The sequence below is a fragment of the Bubalus kerabau genome, chromosome 20 (genome assembly GCF_029407905.1).
Source record: "Bubalus kerabau isolate K-KA32 ecotype Philippines breed swamp buffalo chromosome 20, PCC_UOA_SB_1v2, whole genome shotgun sequence".
NCBI classification, from domain to species: domain Eukaryota; kingdom Metazoa; phylum Chordata; class Mammalia; order Artiodactyla; family Bovidae; genus Bubalus; species Bubalus kerabau.
This window is the reverse complement of record NC_073643.1, coordinates 6,237,386-6,255,419: the sequence shown is the minus strand read 5'-3', so window position 1 is coordinate 6,255,419 and position 18,034 is coordinate 6,237,386. Positions and strand designations below refer to the sequence as shown.

General features: G+C 40.6%; 1 protein-coding gene across 9 annotated transcripts in view; it reads right to left on the bottom strand.

Moving 5' to 3' along the window:
* RBMS3 (RNA binding motif single stranded interacting protein 3) overlaps positions 1 to 18,034 on the bottom strand; it is an 814,140-nt gene that overhangs the window by 151,683 nt on the left and 644,423 nt on the right. The window lies entirely within an intron of this gene.

Here is an 18,034-nt window from a genome sequence, read left to right as displayed (position 1 = left end):
TGTGTAACAGATTGTTGAATTATAATTCTAACATGGTCTTAATGCAGATTTTGCATTCCATTTCCTTTGTTCCTTTGCACAAGGTAAAAAAGAAAATCGATTTTGCTGCTCTGTCTAGCCACCTTTATACTGAACTAGAACCATGAAATTGTCATTATGTAATTACCAAATTTTATGGCATGTTTACAAACTCCAGAGTCACAAAAAAGGTAAAATAACTTGGAACAAAATGAAAACGTCACACCACGCAAGTAGGAAAGTGATGTTTAATTCTGTCGTTCTCTTTTGAAAAGGATTTTTATTAAATTCACAGATATTTTCTATATTTTAAGTTCACATTATTTGTGGATTAAAACATTTATGATTTACTTCAAAAAGAAAGGGAGTTTTTTTTGGGGGGTCATTTTCCAGTAGTAGCTTAGTATTTCAGTCAAAATAGGGTTATTTATTTCTAGACTTTCCAGACAGAGTCTGTAAGAACTAATTAGAAACTTTAAAATGTAGTTTACAGGAGTCAATTAGATGTCAGTGAAAAAAAAATGTTGCCTGCCATATCAGTAAACAAAGATGTTGCAACCATCAAGCCATCACCCTACAGCTGTCCTGGTGACTCCTGCGGGAACTCAGGATGAAACCGGATGCCCATCACCAAATCATCAGCCACTGCAGCCGCCCGCAAATGCACACCTTGAGGAGACTCGGGGTGAGAAAGCACAGGATACTGGCCATAGGCAGCTGAGATGCATATCAAAGGGGTGATTTCAATGAGCCCTGGAGTTTTCATCTTCCCATATAGAGGAAGGGGGCTTCCACAGTGGCTCAGTAGTAAAGAATCTGCCTGCAATGTAGGAGACGCAGGAGACACCGGTTCGATTCCTGGGTCAGAAAGATCCCCTGGAGGAGGGTATGGCAACCCACTTCAGTATTCTTGCTGGGAAAAATCCCATGGACAGAAGAGCCTGGTGGGCTACAGTCTACGGGGTCACAAAGAATTGGACACAACTGAAGCATAGCATGGCATGCCTCATATAGAAGAAAGCACTAAACTCCTTACGTTGAGCTACCTTGTTTTTCTTAATTAAAAGTAATCTTTGGATGTTCTGAGTACCTGATCTTTGTTGCAAAAATCTCTGTATATCCTGGCTCCTCTTTGGAAGCAGTCTCTTAGAATGTTCTGAGATGCTGTGTCCCAGGCTTAAGTCCTCAGTTTTGTCCAATGAGTAACACATAATTTTCAACTTTTAGGTTCTACATCTTGTTTGGTCAACATAAGATACCAAAATTATTTCCAATAAATATAGTGGATACATTGAGACATGCCAGTTTGACTTAGGAGCTAGATATTTGATATTCATCATTTTAAATGAAGAGGCAATAATTATGAAATGCTGCTTAAAATGTACTCACTAGGGAAGTACTAGGGAAGTAACTGGATTAGTTACAAATGAATAATTACAAGAATCTCCAATCTTCTAAGATCAGATTTAATGCAACCTTTAATAAATAGGTAGTAAATGTCATCATATATTTTAGTTACCATTGTGTACTGAATTAGCACAAGAGAAATTCAGGAAGCCAATGAAGAAAAGGATAACTTGGTTTTCTGGGTATCATTTTTTAAAGAGTTTAATTCTTGCAACTAATTTAAACCCTATTTGCAACTGTTAGCTGGTTATCATAAGAATTCAATAAATGAAATAAAACGACTTAAAAATTATATTTGTTGCTTAGTCGCTAAGTCGTGTCTGACCCTGGCAACCCCATAGACTGCAGTCCACCAGGTTCCTCTGTCCATTGAATTTCCCAGGCAAGAATACTGGAGTGGGTTGCCATGCCCTCCTCCAGGGGATCTTCCCAACCCAGGGATGGCACCCAGGTCTCCTACATTGGTAGGTGGTTTCTTTACAGCAGAGGGTTTCCTAGTGGTTCAGTGATAAAGAATCCTTCTGCTGAGGCAGAAGCTTGGGTTCAGTCCCTGGGTTAGAAAGATCTCCTGGAGAATCCCATGACCAGAGGAGCCTGGTGGGCCATGGGGTTGCAAAGAGTTAGGTATGACTTAGGGACTAAACAACAGCAACAAAAATGATATGTGAAAATGACTCAAATTGTAATGCATTATAAATGTTTAGGTATGGCTACTGTAGGAGAAGGCAATGGCAACCCACTCCAGTACTCTTGCCTGGAAAATCCCATGGACAGAGGAGCCTGGTAGGCTACAGTCCATGGGGTTGCACAGAGTTGGACATGACTGAAGCGACTTAGCAGCAGCAGCAGCATGGCTACTGTAGTGAAACCTTCGTAGTATCAGTTCAGTTTAGTTGCTCAGTTGTGTCTGACTCTTTGCAACCCCATGGACTGCAGCACGCCAGGCCTCCCTGTCCATCACCAACTCCCGGAGCTTACTCAAACTCATGTCCACTGAGTCTGTGATGCCATCTGACCATCTCATCCTCTGTCAGCCCCTTCTCCTCCCGTCTTCAATCTTTCCCAGCATCAGGGTCTTTTCAAAGGAGTCAGCTCTTCGCATCAGGTGGCCAAAAGATTGGAGTTTCAGCTTCATCATCAGTCCTTCCAATGAATATTCAGGACTGATTTCCTTTAGGATGGACTGGTTGGATCTCCTTGCTGTCCAAGGGACTCTCAAGAGTCTTCTCCAACACCACAGTTCAAAAGCATCAATTCTTTGGCGCTCAGCTTTCTTTACAGTCCAACTCTCACATCCATACATGACTACTGGAAAAACCATAGCTTTGACTAGATGGACCTTTGTTGGCAAAGTAATGTCTCTGTAGTATAACTTTGTTAAATTTATATTTTACCAGCTTGAGAATGGTAGGGGGTCAAGAATAAAGGCTGAAACTACAAGATTAATGGTACAGTGACTCCAGTGGTGGAAGTCAGTAAAATTTTATAAATCCAAAGCACAAACTGACTGAGAAGTTGAAGGTGTCACATGTGATCCCTGAAGTGTGGATATCCAAGCCATTCAGAGCAATCAATAAAAATCACCAGAAAACCATAAAATGATCAATGACCAGTCAAGCTTTTGGCCAAAGAAAGGGCTTTCACCTTCAGTTGAGAGCGGCACTAATCCTATGAAATAATATGCTCAGGGCAAAACTGAGGTCAGGGGCTCTTGCTGAATGGGGATGTAAGAGCACGACCTCCTGGCTTTCAGAAGAGGCAAGTGGTGGGGCTTTACTGGAAACAGTTCTGCCATGGATACATGGCCAATGGGTGGTCTGTGTCTCCGGCGAGAGGCAGTCAACCATGTAAGGCAGGTATCTGCTCTCACCTGCTGAAGGGATGCTCCCTGGGCTGCGAGCAGCCAGTCCCTCTTTTAAAGAGAAATGTGTGAATGTGTGAGTCTCTCAGTTGTGTCTGACTCTTCGTGACCCATGGACAGTAGCCCGCCAGGCTCCTCTGTCCACGGGATTCTCCAGGCAAGGATACTGGAGTTGGTAGCCATTCCCTTCTCTAGGGGATCTTCCCAAACCAGGGATTGAACCCTGGTTTCCCACATTGCAGGCAGATTCTTTACTGTCTGAGTCACCAGGGAAGTCCCTCTAAAGAGAAGGTGAGGAACAAATGAGATGGGAGACAGGGAAATGTCCAAACCTACAGAAGGGAGCTAATACTGCATGGTCCTGGATGGGGCGGAAATCCTAGAAACTGTCCCGTGAAAGAGGCCAACCCACCTGTGAACTGGCTCACAATACACTTTCTAATCTTCGTAATTCCTGAGCCCTCAAAGCACTGTGAGCCTCTCCCCTAATTTCCTCCTGATCACTCATAGCACTTTTTCTTCTCTGGTGTTACTCGTCCCATCTGCTTTTCAGACGTCAGTGCTCAGGACTAGGGCTTCCCTCCTTCTCTCTCCTTCTGATCCCAACTACTGTTTATCAGTGAAGCCCAAAATCTTGGTTGCAAAATAAAGTATCTAAACTGAGTTCCAGACAATCATTGCCAAGATTAATTAGTAAGTGTATGTATCGTCAGTATCTTCTAAAGTTATCGTTTCTTATATGGGTGTTTACTACTATCCTTTCATAAAAAATATTCTCTTCAGCCTCTGCTTCCACCTTCCTTTCAATCCACCAGTCATAACACCGTGCTGTGAAATTTGTTCTTACAACGGGCAGATCCAACCAGCATGGTGCCACCTAAGTGATAACTCACGGCTTACAGAGCCCTTCAGGATCAAATGTGTATGTACCTCTGACCTCCAACACCTTCCTGTGTGATTCCAGACCCCACCCTTCACCAACTCAGACGGACACTCACCCTGTCCTGTGGTGTGACCGCTGGGCCTTTGGGGAAACTCTGTGTAGCACTGAAGGAATAGGGGCACTCCCTTCTCCAGCCTCAGACTAAATGTCATGGCCTCTGAAAGCCATTTGCCTCCATGAAGCATTAACCTCTGCCTTTGCTCCAGCCCCATGATGCAGGACGGGAGTGAGCGTGACCACACGTGCCATCTGTGTGCCTCTCCTAAATGGGCTCCTGGCTGATTCCATCATGGTATCTCCTCTTCCCAGGCCAGTTATTGGAACATAGCAGACTCATCAGATGTTTGTTCAATGCATTAGTAAGTGAATATATGACTTGAAAATTTTGAATTTGGACTTCAGTTAAACTTATATTTGGGTCTTGCTCTTCTTCTTTTTTTTTTTTTTGCTGTGCCACACCACATGTGGGATCTTATCTCCCCACCAGGGATCGAACCTGTGCCCCCTGCAGCAGAAGTGTAGACCTCCAACCACTAGAATGCCAGGGAAGTCCCAAACATGTATCTGAAAATGGAACTGGGGCATTTTGAATTTTTATTTTACCAGTAAGATTCCCCCCCCAAAAAAATCAACTGAACTCAATCGAACTTCTAAAGACAATATCTCAGCCCTTGATTAATTAGCAGAGACAGGAAGAAGAAAAGTGATTATTGGGGTCACTGAGAGAGCTTCCTGATGTAACAAGGTAGCTAGTGCACTTGAACCATAATACCAGCAGGAATCCAAGAGGGACCTGAGGCCCCTCCTTATCCAGGTGCCTGACCCTGAAAGCAGAGAATAGGAGACTGTTAAAAGTCATCTTGAAATCTCCAGCGGTGTGTCGGGAATCAATTAAATGAAATGCAGGAGACGTATCACTTATTAAAAAAAACAGCAAAACTACACGGAGAATAGAGAAGATCTGCCTCCTTGAGTTCGAGAAAAGACCGTCATGGGGAGTTATGCTGCTGCTTATGCACTCTGCCATCATGATATTTCTTCTTTCCAGCTTTTGCTATAACATTCATATCAGACAGAGATGTTGTCCCCTATCCAGCAATAGAAAAGGACAAGATAAAAAAGATGCAGACAGAATTAAGACTGGAAGGCTGCAAAAATCTATGACTGCACACACACAAAAAGCATTGTTCAAAGGGAGGCAGAATAAAAGGTATCACAGCATTATGTGTGTGGGCGCACCCTACGTCCTTTCTGACTCTTTGCGACCCCGTGGACTATAGCCCGCCAGACTCCCCTGTCCATGGGGTTGTCCAGGCAAGAATACTGGAGTGGGTGACCATGTCCTCCTCCAGGGGATCTTCCTGACCCAGGGATCGAACTTGCGTCTCTACTGTCTCCTGCACTGGCAGGCAGATTCTTTACCACCAGCGCCACCCGCATGGCATCATGTAGCTAAAGGTCTCCAAGTCTGGGGAGATCTAGTCTGAGTTTGCGGTTAGAACCAAAGTTAAATGAAGCCTTGATTGATAATTATAAAAGAGACAAGAGAACATTGCCATATTTTATGTAGGTGCTTCTGTTTTCACCTCAGCCAAATGACTGATCTTTGTAGATTTCAAGACATAGTTTCGCTTTACTTTTTAACACCTGTGAAATCGAGGCTAACAGGATACTTGATGGCATCCAAGAGTTTGGCAAGTTTCTCCTCTTTTTTAGTGGTATTTAAAATAGTATTTTGTCTTTAATTGATGTTTTAGAGTCAGTGTTGCAGTGTACATACTATTAACCTCCACACAGGCAAATCAGGTAAAAAATATAAGATGTTGAGGTTGCTTCCAGGGTGAGCCCGTGCAGCTAGACAGGTGAAAGTCTCGGGGATCTAGCTAAATGATCTGTATACTTCCAGGTCCCAGATATGGTTTGATGTCACATGGAAGTTGTAAGCTTCAGCTTACATATTGATAGGGGACCTCCCTGGGGGTCCAGTGGTTAAGAATCTGCCTGCCAAAGCATCGGGCATGAGTTCGATCCCTGGTCTGGGAAGATTCCACATGCTGCAGGGCAACCAGACCCACACTTCACAACTACTGAGTCCATAGCCCTAAAACCCACGTCTGCAACAAGAGAAGCCGCAGCATTTAGAAGCCCGTGAACTGCAATTAGAGTAGATCCTGCTCTCTACACTAGACAAAGCCTGCACAGCAATGAAGGCCCAGCACAGCCAAAAGTAAAATAAATAAATTAAAAAAAAAATTGATGGGAACCACTCTGCATCTTGTGACCGGTGAGCTGCCAAGACAGTGCCAACCATTCAAGAAGTGCCCCTGGTTGACCGGCACTGCCACAGCTGCCCTTATCCACGGCGACTGCATCAAGGGTCCACAGGAGACATGCTGATCAACCATCAGCCTTTCTCCTTGTAAATGCTTGATGTACTCTTCTCAGCCCTGCTGCTGCTGCTAAGTCGCTTCAGTCGTGTCCGACTCTGTGTGACCCCAGAGATGGCAGCCCACCAGGCTCCCCCATCCCTGGGATTCTCCAGGCAAGAACACTGGAGTGGGTTGCCATTTCCCTCTCCAATGCATGAAAGTGAAAAGTGAAAGTGAAGTCGCTCAGTCGTGTCCGACTCTTCATGACCCCATGGACTGCAGCCTACCAGGCTCTTCTGTCCGTGGGATTTTCCAGGCAAGAGTACTGGAGTGGGGTGCCATTGCCTTCTCCAACTTGAGCCCCTCCTAATTCCCCCACCCCTCCTCCCCAAGAATACAAGTGAGTTTTTCTAGCCTCTTACTTGGGAGTAGAGAGGAGGCAGAGGACGAGTGCTCGTCATCAATCATATTTTATCCAAACTTACACTATCACAGGAATTTACAAGGTTTGCCTTTTACCTTTAGTGATCATAAGTTAGTAAATATTAGAGCTGGCAGGTTTAAAATAAGGACACTTAACTAAGAAAGCTTTCATGCTGAGTGACTGAGAATTCATGTGCCAATGGGAAGAATTCTTTTGAGGTTAGAAGGGTCGTTCACCTTGAGTCTGCTCTCCAAATTGCAGGCAAAACAGATGAAATGCAAAAAGAACTACATCTGGTGGGCTGGTTATCACACTTAACTCCAAGTGCTGTCATGTCTCCTAACAGACGATTTCTCTTTTAAAGATCATATACGTAAAAATTCTCTTTACTTCAAAGTTAAAAGGACTATTTGCAGAACCTAGGTATGTTGACAGATACATCTTAACTATTCCCCCTAGGTCTCATTAAAGAAAAGAATTGGACAAGTAACTGTCATGCACTGTGATATAGCCAATGGAAACAATAGTGAATTATATCGCTGATGTTTCTACTTTTGTAGAATACAGCTGAATATAACCTGAATTTTACATGCAATTATTACTAAGTTTTTCAAATAATTCTTTAGATATACTATTTCATAGGTGACTGTACTTCAGTTTCTCTTCAATGTATCACTTCTAATAGCTCATCAGGGCAGGACTTCCATTCAATATCTCTGAAACAAATTTTCTGATGTTCAGTATTGCAAAATAAAATTGCAGTCAATATGGCTTGAAAGCTAACAGAAATGGTGAAATCCTGGGCCTGTTGTCAGGTTCTTCTTATACTTAACACATCATTGACCAGGGAATTTTTAAAGAAAGTAACACCTGTGGCCAATGATGTTATGTAAGTAAATACTGAAACATCTCTGCTCAATAACATTCAGGTAACAAAAGCTGTATTAATACATCTCTGCTCAATAGTGAGTGAATATGAAGGACTGGTGATTGATCAAATAGTTTCTAAGCAGGATGCACTGGTCATAAAAGATCCGACTAAAGGCCAGGGGCCATGTGTGTGAGTTCTGCCTTGTCTTCCTCACTTCTACGAGTGTCTCCAGGCATGTGCTTTACAGTAACATTGGTGATACCTAGTGACAACCAAATGCTTTCAAGAAACTCAACGAAATGTTCTGTTGTGAGGGCTCCCTATGAATGGTGGCTAGAAGGACTGCCTCTTTTCTCCAGATTTTATGGAGCATGTTTGCTGTTACTTCCACAGACATCTATGTGCCCTTCAGCATCAACATTGGCCATATGAATGTGACTGGATTTGGTTCCTGCAGAACAACACGCCCTTCTTATCATGTGCAAACAGGTGAATAGATAATAATGATACAAATGATAGTAGAAATAACTCAATGTATCAGATTTTTCTTGCTAGGGAAGATAGCAAGAATGTGAATCTCTATATTGGGTCAAGTGTTTAAGGATCTTTATGAAATAATTCCAAGTCTACTAGTCATTCATCAATTCAATTCAGTTCAGTCGCTCAGTCATGTCCGACTCTTTGTGACCCCATTAATCGCAGCACACCAGGACTCCCTGTCCATCACCAACTCCCAGAGTTCACTCAGACTCACGTCCATCAAGTTGGTGATGCCATCCAGCCATCTCATCCTCTGTCGTCCCCTTCTCCTCCTGCCCCTAATCCCTCCCAGCATCAGAATCTTTTCCAATGAGTCAACTCTTGGCATAAGGTGGCCAAAGTACTGGAGTTTCAGCTTTAGCATCATTCCTTCCAAAGAACAACCAGGGCTGATCTCCTTTATGAAATAATTCCAAGTCTACTAATCACTCATAGACTCAATAAATTAATGAACACAGGATCGGAAATTTCCCCAAATTCCTTAGAAAGTTTTATACACATTTGTTGAGTAGAGTAAGAACTAATGTCTTTAAATCCATAAAAACTGATGATAGACTGTAACACAACTCTTCAAATAAAGACAGTTGACTCATACACTGGTAGGAGTTAATTTTCATATCCAAGCAAATTGCTTTTTATATGAATGGGAGAGACAAAAACTTAACCAAGAGACTGGATCCCACTTAACAACAGTGAACATAAAACAAGATAGAATGGATTCTTGTTATTTGAAGTAATTATATTCTATGAAGTCACCATGAACACTGAATTAGTGAATACTGAGTCACTGCTCTTACAGGAAATACAGGGTTAGGTCTGGTCACAACATTTTCACCAACTCATCAATAAAAAACCTTGTTTTATATCTGTCTAAAGACACCATATTTAATATATACTGTTTATTCATTAACATTGAGCTCATGGGCAACAGCACTCTAAGTAATGCCTCAATGAAGCCTATCTTTATTTTTCCGTATTTTCTCCATAAGGCACATTATGGATTCTTTCACTTAGAAACACCAGACAGCACTTTAAAACTACAATTTAGGGCCACTTTAAAAACGGAAAACACCAATAAAAAGCATGAACAAGCAAAAATGTAGCCCTAGCATAGAGAGAACTTACCTCAACTTAATAAAGGAAGTATATGACAAACTTACAGCTAATATCATGCTCAACGGTGAAAAGCTGAAAGCATTTCCTCTAAGATCAGGAACAAGACAAGGATGTCCACTCTCACCAGTTTTATTCAACATAGTTTTGGAAGTCCTAGCTATGGCAACTAGAGAAAAAAAGAAGTAAAGGGAATCCAAACTGAAAAAGAAGTTTAAGTGTTACTGTTTGCAGATGACATAATACTATACACAGAAGATCCTAAAGACACTACCAGAAAACTCCTAGAACTCATCATTGAGTCTGATAAAGTTGCAGGTTACAAAATTAATAGACAGAAATCTGTTGCATTTCTATACACTAACAATGAAAGATTAGAAAAAGAAATTCAAGGAACAATTCTGCTTACCATCATATCAAAAACAATAAAATACCTCTGAACAAACCTACCAAAGGAGACAAAAACTTGTACTGTGAAAACTATAAGACACTGGTGAAAGAAATCAAAGAAGACAGAAACAGATGAAAAGATATACCATGTTCATGGATTGGAAGAATCAATATTGTCAAAATGACTATACTACCAATGCAAAGTACAGATTCAATACAATCTCTGTCAAATTACTAATGGCATGTTTTTTCACAGAACTAAAACAAAAACCTTAAAATTTGTATGGAGATACAAAAACCCCCAAATAGCCAAAACAATCTTGAGAAAGAAAGGCAGAGCTGGAGGAATCAGGCTCCTTGACTTCAGACTATACTACAAAGCTTTAGACATCAAAAAAAGTATTGTACTTGAACAAAAATTGAAATACAGATCAGTGAAATAGGATAGAAACCCAGAAATAAATCCATGCACCTATCATCAGTTAAAGTATGACAAACCATGCAAGATTACACAATGTTGGGAAGAAAGTCTCTTCAACAAATGGTGCTGGGAATACTGGACAGCTCCATGTAAAAAATGAAATTAGACCATTCTTTACACCATACACAAAAATAAGCTCAAAATGGATTAAAGGCCTAAATGTGAGATTGAACACTATAAAAATCTTAGAGGAAAACAAAGGTAAAACACTCTCTGACATAAATTGCAGCAATATCTTTTTCGACCCATCTGCCAGAATAATGGAAACAAAAACAAAAATAAACAAATGGGAGCACTGAAATATGTATATTACTGTATGTGAAACAGATCACCAGTCCAAGTTCAATGCATGAAACAGGGCACTCAAGGATGGTGTACTGGGACAACCCAGAGGGATGGGATGGAGAGGGAGGGAGGTGGGAGGGGGCTTCAGGATGGGGAACACAAGTACACCCATGGCTGATTCATGTCAATGTATGGCAAAACCCTCTACAATATTGTAATGTAATTAGCTTCAAAATAAATATATAAATCCAAAAGCTTTTGCAATGCAAAAGAAACAATAAATAAAACAAAAAGACAACCAACAGATTGGGAGACAATATTTGCCGATAATATGACAGACAAATATTAGTCTCCAAAATTTACAAACAGCTCATGATGCTCAATAGCATCAAAACAAACAACCCACTCAAAAAATGGGGAGAAGACCTGAATAAACATTTCTCCATAGAAGACATACAGTTGGCAAAGAGACACATGAAAAGATCAACATTTATAATTATTAGAGAAATGCACATCAAAACTACAATGAGATATCATTTCACACCAGTCAAAATGGCTATCATCAAAAAGCCCCCAAACAATAAATGCTAGAGAGGGTGTGGGGAAAGGGAACCCTTCTACATTGTCGGTGGGAATGTCAATTGGTACAGCCACTGTGGAAAACAGGATGAAGTTTCCTTAAAAAGCTAAAAATAGAGCTACTATATGACCCTGCAATCTCACTTCTGAGTATATATCAGGAGAAAAGCATGATCTGAAAGGATACATGTACCCCAATGCTCACTGCTGCACTGTTAACATTAGCCAAGACAGAGAAGCAACCTAAATGTCCATTAACAGACGAATGGATAAAGAAGAAGCGGTACATATACACAATGGAATATTACTCAGTCATTAAAAAGAATGAAATAATGCCATTTGCAGCAACATGCATGGACTTAGAGGTTACCATACCAAGTGAAGCAAGTCAGAGAAGGAGAAATATCATATGACATCCCTTATATGTGGAATCTAAAAAAATATATACAAATGAACTTACTAAACAGAAACACTCACAGACTTAGAGAACGCACTTATGATTTTGGGGGGAAGGATTGGGGAGGGAAGGGATAGTTAGGGAGTTTGGAACGAATATATACACACTGCTGTATTTAAAATGGATAACCAACAAGGACCTACTGTATAGAACATGGAACTCCATGCAATGTTATTTGGTAGCCTGGATGGGAGGGGAGTTTGGGGGAGAATTGATACATGTGTATGTATGGCTGAGACCTTTTGCTGTCCACCTGAAACTATCACAACATTGTTAATTGGCTATACCCCAATACAAACTTAAAAGTTAAAAAAAAAATGTAGCCCTAAATAAGGACACTATTTAATAGTATAAGAACTGAAACAAGAAGGCAAAGTGTCACGTGTTCAGTCTCAGCTGGGAGCGCATATTTGGTGACTCAAACTTTTCGTTGTTCTGCACGTATTCAAATGACTAAGAAAGGGGACTTCCCTGGTGGTCCAGTTACTGAGATTCAGCGCTCCCAGTGCAAGCAGTCTGGGTTTGACCCCTGTTCGGGGAATGAGATCCCACATGCTGCAGCGAAACATTCACATGTCACAGTTCAAGATTCCTGCATGCTGCAACGAAGATCAATGATCACACATGCTGTGGCTAAGACCCGGTGCAACCAAACAGATAAAATAAATATTTTTTTAAAAAATGACCATGAAAGCACTGGGAATACTGATGCTGGGTAGCAAATAAATTTTAGTAAGTGGGATAAATATACACATTTGGAGCCCACAAATTGTATCTTTCTTTGTTGATTATTTCATGAGTCTAAGTGTTTCACTAAGCAAAAGGAAATTTTGTAAGTTAATATCACTACTTATAAGGACTCTAAAAATTCCTTACATAGAAGAATTTGGTAACCTCACCCTTGAGATAGATTAGGGTACAGAAACCTAAAGATTATTTACATTTAGCACTATGAAGCCTGTAGAATATGCAAGAAAATTCCTGCTTCCTAATTCTTTGTTTTTTCAAATTAAATATTTATTTATTTGGCTGCACTGGGTCTTAGCTGTGACATATGGGATCTAGTTCCCAGGGATCAAACCCGGGCCCCCTGCATTGGGAGCTTGAAGGTTTAGCCACTAGACCACCAGGGAAGTCCCCTAATTCTTCGTTAAGTCCAGAAAGTCACCTACGTGGTATCAGAATGCTTCTTCTTTTGAAGATAACAGTTTTGAAAGATACTGGAAAGTACTTGAGCATGTACTCTTCATAACCACAGAGGTTGCATAAACATTCATAACTGCCATTATTTGGCAGAATAGGTCAGTTAATAATTTATCCTCTTTCCCTTTAAAAACACCAACCATATTATCCATCAGTTCTCAGTAGCTCAGTCTTCTCCTCGGTATCTAGCAAGGGTTCATGCTTTTCTTTTACTTTTGCATTTTTCTTTCATCTTCTCCATCCAAGTCCCCTCCTCTTGCCAGCTCTTGGCTTTTTTGATTACATGAACTTCAAGAGAAAATTGGCTAGAAATCTGAAAACCATGTAATGCTTCAGCGCTAAATAATTCTTGAATGCAAATAATGATTGTGAATATGATCTTATGAAACAGTAACAATATTGGTCAAAGTCAAATTAATTTCTACTTGTTTGAGGATATATTTTTAAGTCAAAATTCAGCTGGAAAGTGATATGAACAGATTTTCTTTCAAACATGTTACATCATTAACAATAATAATATTTGGGAAATAGATGTAGCATAAAACTGGAAATTAAGGATTGACACAGTCAAGCCATGTGAAATGCATAGTGAGGCTTTCAGGTTAAACAGCCCTGAGTTGTGTGAGTGATGATATTATGGTAGTTTAATAGTAGCTAATACTTGAGTAAGTACAAGTTGCCAGACACTGTGCCCACTACCATACCTTCAACACCTCATTTAATCCTCCCATTCACCAAGGGTGTGCTGTCAACCAATCTCTTTTTACGATGAGGGAACAGAGATGTCACTCAGCTTGAGAGGGCCAGAGCTTGGCCCTTTAGTCACTCAAGTAGTATGCCTGGTAAATTATGATCAAAAGCAAACAATTCTGAGCATATCATAGATGTTGACACCCATGATTCCTTAAAATTTAGGAAGAGTTGTTATTTTAAATGGGTACGTTACAGAAGGACTGAAAATTTGTTAAATAACACTCCAAAGCTTAACTTACTTATCTTAACTTTATTCTCTCTGAGCCACACAGCACCCAAGGACATGGATGCATCTGCTAGACAGGTGACAAAGTAGAGCTTTCCAACTTTGAGGAGAAAATGGGGATTTAAATGCATACAAATCAATTGCTCAGCTACTTACCCTGAAAAAATGGTCAATCAAATGAATAGCTAATGGTTAGCAACAAGACAAATGTGAGTTGATACTCTCGTGACTACTGTTCTTGTTATTTTTTGTTTGTTTTTGTTGTGACTTGGCTTTGGTTTTCTTAACCTGTGTATAAGTATGAAGCCAGTTGCAGTGAGTGGTTTTATCTCTGAAACACTAAGTGATACTTGATTCTACTTTGAATCTCCTACTTTGCCATTTTAGGTTCCCAGAGGGCAGGGAATCTGTCTGCATGTCTCCATCGCGTCTGTAGGATCCAGCCTGGGATACTTTGGCTTCAACTCCGTGTTACCAGCTGTATTAGCCCCTAACAAGAGAGTCAGCCTGTCCTTTGAAGCCAAGAACTGACTTCCTTCTCCAGCTATGAAAAGTCCTAGATGGCAGCCTCTTCCAATAGCAGACTGTTGTGTCTACACTGAAAATCTGTTGTTTAGTGTAGCAATATTCACGAATTATCTTAGCGAGAGACAGCATCTTCTTTTTTTTTTTTTTTAAACTAGCATCATGAACCAGCCTATGCTTACTTTAGACTTTTCTTCTGAGCTTCCTCACCTCTCTCGGTCTTCTTAGAACTGAGGAGAGTTAGGGCCTGGCTCTGGATTAGGTATTGGCCTAAGGGAATGTTGTGTCTGGTTTGATCTTCTATCCAGACTAGTAAAACTTTCTGCATGTGAGCAATAAGACGGGTTGCTTTTCATGTGTTTCATCATCCATGTGTTCACTGAAGTAGCGCTACAATTTCCTTCAAGAATGTCTCCTTTGTGGTCACTACTTGGCTGACTGTTTGGCACAAGAGGTCTAACTTTCCACCTCTCTGGGCTTTAAATATGCCTTCCTCATTAAGCTTAATTTTTTTTCTAGCTTTTGATTTAAAGTGAGGGACATGGATGCTTGAACACATAGAGGCCGTTAACTGGCCTAATTTCAGTGTTGCTGTGTCTAAGGGAACAGGGAGGCCCCAGGAGAGGACACGGACAGGGGAATGGCTGGTCAGTGGAGCAGCTTGAACACAAATATTTATGGATTAAGTTCATGTCTTATGTGGGCACAGTTTATGGTGCCCCAAAACAGTCACAATAATCATATCAAAGATCACTGGTCACCTATTTGTATGGTGGTCCTTTTGGTACAGTAGTTAAGAGTCTGCTGCCAGTGGAGGGGACAGGGGTTCAATCCTTGGTCCAGGAAGATCCCACATGCTGCAGGCCAACCAAGACTGCACGCCACGACTCCTGGGCCCACCCTCTGGAGCCCGTGCTCTGCAACAAGAGCGGCACCCACAAGATCCCAAGCACTGCAACTAGACAAAGCCCATGTGCAGCAGCAAAGACCCCGTGCAGCCACAAATACGTAAAGTGAAATCAGTTTTAGAAAATGGTAAGACTATTTGAGCCTTGGAAAGAGAAGGCTCACAGCCCCACTCCCGACCCTTCTGCTCCAGCTTTGGGTGTCACTTGAGAGGTTAGTTCATAACTTTCAAATATTTCAGTGTTTTTCACTTATGCAAAAATAGGTCCACCAGCATGTACCTATATTTCAAAACCTGGCTAATTTACATTAATTAATGTGTGTGATGGGTTCAGTATTAGCATTTCATCAAACTATGCTAAAATAACTGTTATCAAAATGCCACCCAGAATAAAACAGCTTTAAATCATAAATGAAAAGTTTAATTAGCCTATCAATTGTCATGTTTAAGGCACTTTGAAGTTCCCTGCAACCCACTGGTTTTGTGTTTGAAGCATTGGCTCAGAAGTCCTTCTCACACTGTCATTTTTTACCTGACTTTATATACAGGACAAGTAAACAGCAGCCTCAATCTGCACTATGATCTCAGGGTCTCAAAAATCAGAACCTACATTATAATTTTTTAATTTTATCTAGCGTTAACATTAGTTGTTAGTTGTGTCTGACTCTGCTCCTCTGTCCATGGCTCTGTCCACTTCTCCAGGCAAGAATACTGGAGTGGGTATCCATTCCCTTCTCCAGGGGGTCTTCCCAACCCAGGGATTGAACCCAGGTCTCCCTGGGTTCTCTCTCTTTGCAGGTGGATTCGAAGGCAACCATTATTTTACACAATAACACAAACAAGCAGAAACAAACACCCAAAATGATCTCCTTATAAAGCTGGAGACTACAAGGGCTACAAGACAAATGAGAAACAAAACTGCCCACCAGAATGGACTTCAAGGGAAGATGCATGTCTCAATCTGGATGAGGGAAGGAAGCAAATAAAAAAAAATCTCCCCCAAGAATCTGACCCACACCCTTGCTTTGGTTAGAGTTTCAATAGATACAATCTATGTGGTCAAAGACCTAAAGCAGAGAATGTAGGTAGTGCCCTCAGGTGACTAACAGAAGCAAATGCAAACTGTTCTGTAATACTACAATAAGGTATAATAAGAGCTTTCAGCAGGTTTAAAATAAGGAAAAACAACAACAAAAATGTATGTCTTAGAAACAATGAAATACAATAATTAGAATGGATGGCTTTCTAAGAAATAATTAAATATTGCTTACACAGGATTAACTTGTATGATGTCATACCTTACACACCATACTTACATACACACGCATTTTACTCTAGCAAGTACAATGCAAAGGGGAAATACAAGAAAAAATACATATTAACATAATAATGGGCAAAGTAATCCAATATTTTTGGTGTATCTACTTCTAAGACCATAGTCGTGGTATAAAAATTAAAACACTTATCTCAAAACCAAAATATCTGATAAGTGTACTTTTAGTTCATGCCATTTTTTTCCTGATTTCTTGCATCTGAATGTCTCTACATACTTGGAATACACTTCTATTCATCACAGATATATTTATGATGGTCCTTGATTCTCACATTCAACGAGAAGACCTATAACTCTTAAAAAACAACTTTAGAAAATGAATATTAGGAATATACCTTTAAAACTTACATTTAAATTACAAGTGCTCTGGATCCTAAACTTGACCCCACAATGCTTCCCTGGCAATCACAGCGCATGTGGTCTTTGTCATGTCTAAACCCAGAGCCCTGGATTCTGTACAGAGTAGCAGAAAGGGTTCTCTGTTTATATTTCTTTTATGTTTATTGGTTTGGTTTCTAAGAAATGTAGACTCATGCGAGGAGTCCTGCCACAACTGCCATCTATTCAGTGAATGCAATAATACAGGAACTGTAATTCCAGTCATCAGTGCTAAGTTATCTAGTTAAAAATTGATGCTTTGTGGTTATGGTCTGTGATCCAGAAATCTCTAATCAGCAAGCATTTGACTCAAGTAAATTTTGAAAGATCAAATGAGTCTTTCGAGACCATGGATGATTGACACGGGACCAATGTGAAAAAACGCTATCACAGATCAGCTGTCTTCTGGGAGCAGCGGGGCTACCCGCTGATCACAAACTGCCCACTAAATGCACATGGCCACAGCCCGCCTCTTCTCTTTTGACACAGCATAGACTGCCTTTCTAAAATTAAAATACTGAACCCCCCACCCCGCTTTTTATTAGCTTCAAGTGCTCCATGGCCATTCTCTTTTTAAGGTAATGAATTACAGATTACATAGTATCTGAACATAGCTACCTACTTTACGAGGGGCTTTGAGATCTACATGGAAATACTCAAAACAGACTATAGTTTTAGAAACTGAAAAGTGGCTAAAGTTTTCGCTGAGTAAAAAAACTCGCCTCTTTTCTTTCCTTACAACTGTAATCTCAGTATTGAAAGTGCAAAACGCTGCACCAAGTAGGATGTCCCTAAATGGATGAAGTAGATGCTTTGAATAGAAATACTAAATAAAGCTCTTCTGTTGAAATGATGGGCTTGGTATAAAGTGGCATTTATTCAAGGCATTCAAACAACTCCATTCATTTCACAAAGAAGAAAAAGACCTCTTAGAAGCCCCGACACGTTCTCCTTGTCTTCTAACCAAAGGG